Here is a 12,841-nt window from a genome sequence, read left to right on the forward strand (position 1 = left end):
TCTGATTTATTATTTTTTTTCCTCCTCTTTTTACGGTCTCTCCCCCTCTCTGAAGAATTAAAAAAATATGGAAGCACATTTCAGCCACTGACGAACAAGAAGGATCCTGTCAGTCATCATAACACTCAAAATAATTACTTAAATAACGAGAAATATCTCAAGAAATGACTTAATATCTCAAAGTAATGGTTTAGTATCTAGAAATAATGACTTAATACCTCAAAGTAATTAGAAACCATCTTAAAAACTAACTTAATATCCCAAAATAATGATAAACTATCTTAAGAAATAACGTATTATCTAAAAATAATGATAAATTATCCTGAAATAATGACTCAGTATCTCATAATATTGTATTAGTATCTAAAAATAATGATAAACTGTCTTGAAATATATTAATAATAGCTTGTCATGTCATTATTTCAAGACTTCTCATTTCAGTGACTTCAGGACCTTTTTGTCCATCACAGTGGCAGAAATGGGCTTTGATGACAAATATATATTTAAATGATAAATATCTTGAAAATGAGTTTGCAGATTTCCCTTTCTTGCTTAAAATAAACTGTAATGGGGCTCAAAAAAATAAGTACAGTAAGTTAGAAGTACAGCCCAGATAAAAATGATGGAGTACTCCTGATATTTAGTGCTGTATTTAACCTTGGTGGACTTGGAGGGTAAAACTGATGCAGCAGAGAGAGAGAGAGAGATGTCTTTATTTAAAAGGGCAGCTGCACCTGATCACAGTAGGTCCACTAAAAGAGCTTGTTTGATCCACTGACAGGCTCAGAGTGTTATTCTAAGTGTGTGACAGCATCATGGAAAGGATCCCTACAGAGAGAGACCTGGAAGATCCTTTTGGTTTAACCACAAACAGCTGTTATATCGCCTTCTTCAAAGCCACCAGATTCCATTAACTAAACCACTAATTTTACCCCACAGAGCAGGAGAGTTGCTGGGACAATTGTTGTGACTTGAGTGTTTTACCACATTAATTCACATCCAAACTAACTGTTTAAAACACAAAAGTCACTCAATAACATAAACAAACTAACCCATCAAGGCAATAGTAGACCAGCAACTTGCATGTTTTCAGAGGTTAAATTACTGTTTTTGTCAATGGAGTCTGGTGTGTGTGCAGAGAGCGATATAGCAGTTGTTTGTGGTTAGAAAAGCGAGACTGTTTCAAAGTGAGCTGTGTTTATAAAGCAGGTTGGGCAACAACATGCTTTAGAGACAAAAAGTCTGTAGGTTTTTATTCCAGCTGATAACATCAACCAAAGTCTTTTAATCAGTTAAATCAGCGTACCATGGTACAGATTTTCCTGTATGCTGGTGCATTCAGGTGGCCTTTGTCATCATTTTTACCACCTGGAGGTTTCACCAGAGCATCTGATGAAGCTGTAACTACTACTGGTAAACTTAGTGAAACTCTATGATGACTGAGTTTATGACTTATGATATTTTACTTCAGCACATGATGGACAACAGGCCACAAATATAACTGTCCGTCTCTTATCACAACATGCATAATGACGTATTCACTAAAAACATGACCAGGCTTCTTATAATGTGCAAACTGTGAATGCCATGTCTGGTTTCCAATATACACATATTGCAGCCACCAGACTCCATTAACAAAATCACTATTTTTACCTCACAGAATAACACAAGAGTTGCGAGGCTAGCTGCTGTGACTTTGGTGTTTTAACACATTAGTTTGGATCTGAACTAATTGTTTAAAACACCAAAGTCACACAAAAACATATACAAGCTGACTGACTGAAGAAACAATAGACCAGCAACCAGGATGTTCTGCAAGATAAAATCTGTGTTTTTGTCAATAGAGTCTGGTGGCTCTGAACCAAGCGATATAACTGCTTGCAGTGGCTTGCACCTCTGTCTGAATGATATGTTTTGCAACAGCCTTGGAGATAAATGTGTTCATGTTTTGGTGTGTTTATGAATTAAATCAATACATCTATGATGAAAACCAAACTGAGCAGTGGCAAACCTCCTCTGTGTAAACACTGGAGCGTTACAGCCAGCCATCAATATGCCACTTTGCGCCATTACACAAAATTTAAGTATTTATTTTGACTGTTCTGGCGGCGAACACGTGACAAAGTGGACACACAGAGCTGCACTGAGGCGCCTTTTTTACGTTCTAGCACAAGTAATGATGCTTTGAAACAAGACATTCAGTGCAATAGCATTTCAACTCAGAGCTTTTTACTACATTTTAGCGGCGCTGTTAGATGCACTTGATGGTGTTATTACTTTATGACTTTAAAGTACAAAGAATAAAGGACAGACCAAAACACAGCAATAAAGGCTGTTGTCAATTTCTGTGCTTTCATGCCAGGCAAGCACGGAGCAGTCACACGGTTTAACTGAGTCCAAGATGAAAGGCTGATGGATAACCATGGAAACGCATTTGATTATGTAATTAGCACGAACCATTTGGGAGCACGAGGAAGAACAGGAATATAATTTTCACACTGTGTCTCATCGTATCACTTGAATTGCCTGCTCGAACCTAAAAACCTGTTAAAGTGCGCAGTGCTTACATTATTTATGCCAGCGAGATAAAACATGAAAAAGACCCAACACACTTCAGCTTCCTCGAGGCAAAATTGATTTTGGACAGCAATAATTCAAGCGTCCTGATGCTCAAACACTCTTTTCTTTTCTTTATGGCATCAGTCATTTTACTTGGATCGTCTACTGTGCTTCTATTGTTGCTGTTCCCATTTTGGTGCTCTCACAACATAGATGTCAAAGGTCAGGATTTCTTCCTCTAGAAAAGCTTGACAATGATTCAGAACCTCATCGACAACTTCCAGCTACAACACTGATTTCTTTACACTCCTGGACAGATTTCCATTATAGTCACACTCTTGACCAAAGTTTGACTGTTAAAAAAGAGATTTGGGGCAGAGGATGTGACCCTTATTCATTGAAAAAAGCTTTGGAAAGAGATTCCTCTCACTGAACTTTCATTCTGATATTCAGAAGCTGCGTTTCCACTGCTGGAACTTTCCCCAGGAACCTTTGGAGGAACTCAGTGTTTCCACCGTGGGGTCCAGGCTCTAAAGTAATTATTTTACCCCCAGGAAGTCCGCGCTCAGGAGGAAGTACCTTTCTAACGTACAGGAACTCTGGGGGTGGGACTTGCAGCTCAGAACATTTCTGATTGGTTGAGTGCTCGCAGCACTATTTCAGCCACAAACTGAAGCTTCAAACCGCCTGTATCTTTACTCTAAATCTAATCTAATCTAATCTAATCTGCTCGGATTGACTTTATGTTGCCTAATAAACTTCAGATAACCATCTTGACACATTATTTAGTCTCTGAATGGTTCCTGAGCCTTTAGTAGATTTCTAAAGAATGTGGGTGCTGAATGGATTTTTAAGAACAAGTGACGACTGGTTGTAACAGCTGAACATTGTTCTACAAGGCATTTCAAAAGCAAGTCCCTTCGTGCACTTGTTACAGAGAGATTATCAAATTACATATGATGGTCTGGCAGAGGTTCACGGCACCTAAATAATGATGGATTATTTCAGCCACCACAGTCCATCAGAACGTTAATGAGACTCCCCCGACTGACCGCAGCTATAACACAATCCGTGCATCACTAAAGTACAGGTTGTTTTTTTTGTTCATTCTTCAGCTTCGATGCATCAACATGGAGTGACAGGAGAATAAAAAACCAGCCGCCGCTTTGTCACACGTCAGCAAACAGTCTGTAAATGAGTTTTCAGGCCGCGGTGGAATCGCAGACAACGACGAGCTGAAGGAACCTTTCAGTCCCTTGAAAACAAAATCGTGGAACTAAAAGCTGCAGCACTGAACTGGGTGTCGCTGTGTCTCCATCAACAGACCAGTTCAGTGCTGCAAGTGATGAGGAGGGAGCTTCCGTCTCCCGCTTACAACAGGGTCGAAAGTAAAGCCCGAACCAAATCCTTTGTGCACACATTTTGAAGATGATGATGGACCAAATGAGATGATTTACATGCATCAACATCTCTTACCTTGAGTTTGATCGTCTTCCTCGCACATCCTCCAGCAGTGCATCCATTAATTGGCGCTTCCATTGCACGGTTACTGAATACGCCGGGCTGCAGTAACGCTAACATCCCTCTCGTCACCTCCACACGACAAGGCCTGGCCGAAGCAGAATCTCGCCATAATAGTTTGTCTTTGCCATCCATTTGTTTCTGAGGAAGAAGAAATACTACTAGTTTTAGCTTGATTCACGGCAGAAGGAGGTTTTTAATTTACTCTACATTCCTCAATGAAAACAATCAAAATATGCTGTAATACCACTAGTTTAGACAGAATTTTATTTCTACAGCACCATTCAGAGACAAGGCAAATCAAAGTGCTCTACAGGGACTTAAAACACTATAAAAACAGGACACTAAATTTCATGCAAAAGATAATAAAAGCACAAGCAAATAAATAGTTAAAGCTTAAGATAAGATGCATTAAAAGACAATAAAAGCATTTTGATGAATTATTATAGATAACAAGAAAGTTATGTAGCTCTATTATTGGAGAGCCGCAGTGAACAGTGATGTTTTAAGACCTGATTTAAATGAGCTGACCGTTTTAGCAGAGCTCAGGTGTTGAGGAGGCTTGTTCCACAGGTGAGGAGCGTTGAAACTATAAACTGCTTGGGTCTGATTCTGGGAACGCTGAGTTTTGGGTTTTCAGATTCATCCGTTACTTCCAGGTGTCTGGACCCATCGTGAAGCTATTCACGGCAGCCAAACTTCATATGATGCAGCTAATTAAAGAGCTGAATTTATCATCACCGATGTGGGAACTGTTGCAGAGCGTAAACCACAGAGCACAAACTCAAATTAAGGATTTCACAGCACCTTCTGAGGCCCGTTCCAGCTGTTCTCTTAGCTAGAGCAGAGCTGAATCATCAGCAGTGCTGTTTTCAACTTGGGGATGGTTTCAATATAATGCCGACAGACTTCTTGAGCTCAGAGGTTCAAGACTACATCGCTAATGATGCATTCACGTACAGCAGGAAAATACGTTTAAGCATCAAATCGTGTGTTATTCCGTTTCTAAAGAACACTGTTGCTCTCCATGGATGCAACACTTTGAACGGGCACTCTTGAGCTTTAAAGTTGGGCTGCACTCACTGACATATTTGACTTTTTTTAGGTCCTTTTCATCATTAACTACAGAGGCAATGTTATCCTGTGGGCATTTTGCACCAAGGATATTGTGGATCCTGTACATGGCACACACTATGGTGACGTGAATTATGATAACAGATAATAATCAAATCAAAGTTCTTTATGGTAAAGCTTTATTTGCACCTAGAAATGTAAAGAAAACATTTTATGGGGGACTTTTCCCTCCTTGCATTTAACCCTCGCCTGCATTTGTTCATGAAAGGTTCCAGTAACACGAGCGAGAAGTCGTGTGACCACACGGTTGGTAAATTGAATGTGTTGAACAGCTGGAAACGTCTGGGCATGGCGGCAGAATTGAACTACAAACAAGAAGCCCTGAAGCAGCGGGCCCAGTGGAGCTGCTCAGCAGGCAGGCGAACAATAGGAGACGTTTCTCTACAGCAGACGTGGCTGTTTCTGAAATCAGCTCCGCTTATGTGAAAGTAACATACTGTGCCGGAGATGTAGCTGTGAAAAGCCATCAATAGGAGTTGTTGAGTTATTCCTCAATGATCTATGTATCTACTGATCAGTGATTTCCTATTAGAGAAAAATGCAAATCTTGAATTTTGTAGCTTAGAAAGAGTTATAATCATCACGGCTCCTACTGAAGGATGAATTCAGATGTGTGGATGATTCCACAGTTTCTTATTTGGCATTATATTTATGTTTTAGAGTGTGTGCGAACTCTTAAACATGCTGCTGCAGTTAAGTGGCACCAGGGGACAACTTCATGTTCCCCACTTCGGTGCTTTCAGTCGCCTTTTGTTCCACCTGTCAGTGTGGATTTAGACTCTCTGGTAGGCCTTGGCTGAAAAAGGCTTATCTCTGCTGAAGACTCTCTGATGAACAAAAGCCCATTAAGGCGTTTAAATGAATGCTCCCATTCTGAGTGCACACAATGGAGATTTCTATTTTTCAGATTGCCGATTCTCAGAGGATTCACTTAAAGTTGAGACGAACAAAAGAAACAACAAACAAGACAAGACATCTTTCAAAGCCCTCAAAACTAAAAATACACGGGGCGTACGGGCTAAACTGAGACACTCGAAAGCACTGATATGATTAACCAAGTTGTTAAGATAAGAGGGTTTCAATAAAAGTGTGTCGGGCATATTAAACACACCCGGTGTTTGTTTTAAGTTCTGAAAATGATCCAGAGAAATATCAGAAGACTGTCAGAAAATGTATTCTGGAGTCCCGCTGATGTCCTTTGTCCTGGCTGAATATATCATGACTAACAAGCCTTGGAGTGGATTAGGCACAGAGGATTGAGCAATTTTCAGTCTTGAGTTTATTTTGTGGGATATTCTAGTTCACAGAGGCACCATGTCCCCACAAGAAGGGGAGAAAAATCTTATTAAAGGGCCCGTGCTTCCTATGGCGATATATAATACCAAAGACATACATCTGTAACCGTGTGCCAAACGGCGAAAGTACATTGTCAGACCAGACGTCTGCTGGCTTGAAAGAATTCAGATTAATTTAAGCGTTCAGTCTACCGGGGGTCTTCAGCAGTCTGGTCATGGGATGCACATTCACTGGTCAAATCAAATGATGTGCTTCGGTGTTGATGAGAGGGAGGACACAACAGACCCAGTATGGCACTGACATGAAAAACGATAACAGACATAATAGAGCGATAAACGACACAATGGAAAGTTGCTGGTTAGCGTAGTTTTCATCCGCAGAGATTCAAAAGCAAACATCATACCTGCTGGTTTACCTTACTGTGTGGCTCTTGGTTTTGTTGTCCACAATTGCAGACTACTCCCACCGCTTTTCTGTGGATCGAGTATAGTCCTTCGTAGTCTGCAGTGAAGACTGCCGCCATCTTTAATCACAACAGAGTCCATCTGTCGATGGTTCTTCCCTTTCTACCCTCTCTTTCTCTGTTCCAGTCTCTCTGTTCCAGCCCTCTCTGTTTGTTGTGGGGGGTTCTTATTTTCCATCCAACATCAAACCACCATATCGACAGGCTCATGGGCCGCCCAGTAGGGGGGCAGCTTGAACATGCTGCATTGGCTGTTGTCCTTTTCCAAGCCGCAGATTAACTGACTACATTTATTTTTCTCAGAATGATACCGATAGCCTGCGAAAAAAAAAAAAAAAATCATCTCTCAGGCCTTTGATTTCAACAAGCCTGGCCTCAAAGCTGCTCCATGATTGTCCCTGAACGCATCTTTTCCTCAGATGTTCTGATTGATGGGATTTGGAGCTCCCTTTGACTGAGGCCACATCTGTATAACTACTTGTAAATTCGCCAAGGACACATTTAAACCAAAAACCCTGTTTTGACGTTGTTTTCCCACTTCCACCTTATGCAACAGAAAAAGAACATCTTTTCAGCTGGGATTCTTTGATCTCACCAATTGAAACTGAATTTGACCTGAGCAGCCTCAGACAACATTTAAAAGTACACGCATGCACTGCTTTCATCCAACTAATGCATTTCATTTAAAGTGACACCTCCTTTTTTGTTCCTCCTGCTCCCTTTTTGCGTTCAGGGCTTGAATGCAGAGGCATATCTTGTTTACTGCCACTGTTTTGTTCCGCCAAACTCTTTTCAGTGGACAATAAGAGGAGTTGAATTTCAAAATGGTAGATGCTCTCACCTTCCTCTCCTGCTGTGTGGCTTGTCGGATCTTGTTTCTGTGCTCCGCCATGACTGGGCGCAGTCCCCTGCCTGCCACTCTGCAATACTTTCTCGCACTCATAAACCTATTTCGGATTCTTACTAGTGTGTTGCTGAAAGATGAGCATCTTTACTTTATATTGCAGCTTCAGCCGTGCGACCCTATTGGAGGAAACAAGGACCAGATGATTGTCTGCACAATCGTATTGTAGCTATGGTAACAGACCCAACAGGCATGAGTGATGTGCACCTAATTGCTCCGTACACATTAAGCCAAAAGAAAAAAAAGAGAAACATAAATTGAGCCGGGTTGTGCCAAAATACAACAACTGGTTTCTGGTTCCACATTTCAGCCCCACAAGGCTTTTCAGTGAACTGCACCTCCAAAGTGATTTATTATTTTGTAAAAACTTACATCTGTCTGCTCTATGAAGTTGTGAAAACAGCCCCATGGAGGAGGAGATGAATGCAGAGAGAGATGGATGAAAAGAGATCTCGGAGCGAGGGGGGTGAGATGATATTGCCTTTTGTTATGTAGCTTTATCAGCTGCTTACCTTTCAACTGGATTTCACACTCGCACGTCTGCTTGTGGCCGGGGTCACGTCCAGCACAATGATTTTCTCCTCACGCTGCAGCAGCAAAGAGCCGCCGTGTTGGCTGCCACTCTGGATTGAGATGAATTTACACACGTTTTATTTCCCGATTTTTACTCGTCAGTCGGCCGTGCGGGCATGTGGTGGAGTTCATATATTAAAAACATTAAAGAAAGGCTCGCAGGAGTGATATCATACATCAACAGCACAAGATTCTCAAAACTTCATATAACTGGAATTGTCTACATGTTGGTTTATGGATTTTATAGAAGGAGCATGTTGTATGTTGTACAGTGTCGTTAAATCAGCTAGTTAACAAGTTTGTTAAAGTTATTCAGTGTCTTTTAATAACAACACAGTATTTTAACTACACTAAAATAGTTTGAGTTTACTTCAGTTACTGTTTTGCCTAAAGAGTTCTCAGTTCACACTTTTCCACTGAAAGGACGAACGGTGGGGCAGGTAATTGTAATGTAACGTGCATGTTTGTACATGTAAGGTAATGTTACTGTACTCAATATAAAACTGCAATTCACTACGACTACAGCATTAAAAACTGTTTTAAAATCTGGAGATAATAAGCCCACATACTATGAGTACATAACTATGTAACTATGATTATTAAAGGCAAAGGTCAGGGTGATATTTTGGCTGCTCAGTTAGTTAGAAAACTGACCACTTTCATGTCAGCAGCTAGCGTTAGCTTAGCTTAGCATAAAGCCTAGAAACAGCTAGCCTGTCTTTGTCCAAAAGGAACCATAATCCACCTACCAGCACATCTAAAGCTCGCCCATAAACATCTTGTCTCTTGTTCACTTAATCCGTATTTACACTTAAGATGTGCTGAATTTCTGGGGCTGGATCAGTTGCCAGGCAACCAGCAGAAACTCCAGGAAGTGACTTTGGTTGCTAAGATCCTTTTTTTGTGCAAGAGATTCCTTCAGTATAAGACAAAGATGAAGATGAAACATTAAATATTTAAGAGTGTTTTGTGCAACTGCTTTTATCTTAAAGGACCCTTAAATCAGATTTTAAGGGAAAATACTAAATTAAGGTGTTCTGTGCAAACGGCTCCAGGCCCCGAAACTACCTGAGATAAATAGTGAAGTTTAGTAGATATTTACACGGATGTCTCAGGTAAATAATAATACATAATATATTATGTATTAAATATACAACTGGTCTGTTTTAGAGCGATTTAAATCAGTTTGGGTGCGGTTGTGTTATTGTGGAGTGCTTTAAAATCAGCCCGAAGTTGGATGTGCTTCACTGTCTGATTAAAAACGTGACCTGATACACTACTGTGATATAAAATAAGCACTCAGCGCCAAGATGGCCACTCTAACATGCTAACAGATTAGTGCAGAATATCATTTTGCTGGTCAGATAGCAAGATTCAGATGTAAGAAAGGGCACAGGAGTATTCTTGCACAAACCCGGCAAAAGAAGAATATTTTTTACAGCATTACACTGATAAATAATTTAACAGATCGCTGCAGTGATACTTCTTATTCTCTCAGGGAGTGAGCTGCTCCATGTGATCTCTGGCTGGAACATGTATCTCTCAGGTCGTGATGCTGCAGCGGTTTATGATGAATATCAATAATAAAAATGCAAAGCTGCTTAAAAGAATCAATTCCATGTGACATTTTAAAATAAACTCCTAAAGCACCTCCAGCAGTTTAAAAATCCCTCAGATTCACCGAGGGGCTGCTTATCCTGTTGTATCGCAGCTTGTTTCTGAGACGTTTTGTTCGATAAAGCTTCATCTTAAGGGCACAAAGAGCATGAATCTTAAATCACAGAGAAGCACAAATATTCAGACCCTAGAGGGGCTACAGCTTAACAGCCAGAATGTTCCTCCAAAAATAACGTTGGGAGTGTGTTTCTGTAAATGATTATCACCTCCGACGTGTGGTAACACCATCCAGAACTATTTTACGTGAAGGTTTCAGACAGATGAAACACTAAAGCGAGTCAGTGTCACATTTCAAGGTGCCCTGAATTAAATCTACCTATGTGGTTTATTCAAGTTTATTCTCTCTCTCTCTCTCTCTGTCTCTCTCTCTCTCTCTCTCTCGCTCTCTCTCTCTCTCTCTCTCTCTCTCTCTCTCTCTCTCTCCTGTCCTGACGACTGGCTATAAGCAGGTCAAGGTGAATACTCCACATCTGTGATTTTCACTGCTAACTCATTCCCAATGGAAATGAGTCTTATTCATTTTTCAAACAGCCTCTAGGATATCTGATTCAAAAAAAAAAAAAGAAGAGAAAAAGTGTGTGTGTGTGTGTGTGTGTGTGTGGGGGGGGGGCTGCCCTCAGGCGAGCATTCATCTTTGATGTTTTTGAAAAGAAAGACAGAGAAAAGCTGCAGTCTGGCTTCATGCATATTGTATTGCTGAGAATTACAAGCAGCCTACTGGTTCTCATAGTTATTAGCTATGCAAGCTCAATCTCAGCGTGTTCAATACGGATTCAGAGCAAAACGTCTTCATGGGAGAGCATGGGCTGCCTTAAAATTTGGTTTGGAGACACAGGAAATAACACAACTTTAAGGTGCGTTGGTCAAATGTGAGATGTTGGGCTATTTTTCTTCCACGTCAAGCAGGAGACAACCAAAAATACACATTCAGGTGTTTATTTTTATGTAGGTTTCTCACAAATTCATATCTATCTTGGGTTTTTTTTCTCACTCTGAGCCAGAAATCTTCGCTTCAGCAGCACTTGCAAACACCAAACTCTCCGGTTTTATTCCTTCTCTGTATCCTGCAGGGTTTTTACACAGGGGTTTTGTTCATATATCATTCAGAGCCTGATTTCTAGAACATTTTATTCCTGAAAACATGGCGGAAATTGTTTTTTATGCAGAATGTCCACTGAAAAACCTGATTTCTGATCTGGAAAATGCGTGCAGATTAGTGCATGTTTAATTAGATAATGCATATTGTGCATATTTAAATATATGAATTAAAAAAAAAGCTTGTGATAGAGAAAATACCTGTGTTAGTGTAAGTGATTAACTGGGGAAGTTTCATGGTAGCATCTATTAGATAAAACCGTGTCGTGTCTCCAGAGGATGACCCCTCCTCCCTACCCATATCACACCCTCCTCACATATTATTGATAAACTTCTAAACCCGATCATGTCGCTTCAGCAACTTTGTAGTGACCCTCTGACCTTTTTCTCCACCGTCAGCTCTTTTTCCAGAGGAGATTAACTTATTGCACTTCATAAACTTTGCATATTTTTCATTTTGCAACATGAAATGAAAGTGAAACTTGTCCTTTCCTACATCAGAGATTTAAGGGCAGTGTGATGGTGGCCTGTTGTAGGTGTAACATGAATCATTACAGCCTGCAGGCAGCGTTACCGTCAGTTTTGTCTCTCAGGAAGTTCAACAGCTCCTCTACCTGTGAATATTTAACAAATATGAGAAAGCAAAGATCGACTCTCACCTCCTCTATGAGCTCCTCTCGCTGAGGCAGCACAGCAGAGACCTCTGCCTGCAGAAATCTGCAAGAGATCAGAGACCCGCGTCGCTCACACGTGGTAGGTAACAGCGCCCCCTCGTGGCCCCATCACAACAATACAACACAACAATGCACGTGTCATTCTTGCCTCTCACGGGTCACGTGTGTGACGGAGGGAGGAAGTAGAGCTCCGACGGTGTTTGGAGGACAACAGGTACCCCTGATATGTATATAATAATCCGTGAGGAGAACTCTGCAGACGTGAATAGTTGGGAATAAAAATGTTTAGGAGGAGAAAATGGCGCAGGCGCGGTGGCCAAGTGGTAAGGCGTCGGTCTCGTAAACCGAAGATCGCGGGTTCGAACCCCGTCCGTGCCTTTTTGGAGTCATCAGCTCGGATCGATAAATGAGCGTTAATAGGCTACAGTGTGAGTGTTGTCCTGATCTGCCATGTAAGTAAAGATGCATCATAGCAAAGCTGCTGTATCTGCATCACTGCATTGCTCTGTTTTCACACTGTCACAGTTTTTTTACTCCTACACTTATATACAGTTAACCAAGATAAAGGTATACTGTCAATGTGAAAATTGTTCAGTATGACTCAAAGTCTGTGATGGGAGTGAAATTATTCATCTAATTTGCATATTATGACGTCACAAGGTGGCGGCCATATTGGAAAATGTTCAATTTTGATATCAAGGTTTCAAAAGGCTATAACTTTAAAGTGGTTTGAGATAAAAGCATACTGTAAATGTGAAATATCTTTACTATGAAACGAAATTTGGGATAGGCTCCAGAATTCATCATTCAGAAAAAGAGAGATGAAATCAATGGGCTCAGAATTTGTCAGATCGTCTCCACAATAACCAACAGGCTCATCAAAATTTCGGATCCACTTTTGATACTCTTCCTCTTCTCTCAAGAACTGCCAGCCATCATCATCAT

At 40.8% G+C, this 12,841-nt stretch overlaps 1 non-coding gene across 1 annotated transcript; it reads left to right on the plus strand.

The window, feature by feature from the left end:
• Positions 1 to 12,202: 12,202 nt before the first annotated feature.
• Positions 12,203 to 12,274, plus strand: trnat-cgu (transfer RNA threonine (anticodon CGU)). The gene has a single exon. It is a non-coding gene; the product is annotated as a tRNA-Thr (tRNA).
• The last annotated feature ends 567 nt before the right edge of the window (positions 12,275 to 12,841 follow it).

This window comes from Pempheris klunzingeri, chromosome 17 (genome assembly GCF_042242105.1).
Source record: "Pempheris klunzingeri isolate RE-2024b chromosome 17, fPemKlu1.hap1, whole genome shotgun sequence".
NCBI lineage: Eukaryota > Metazoa > Chordata > Actinopteri > Acropomatiformes > Pempheridae > Pempheris > Pempheris klunzingeri.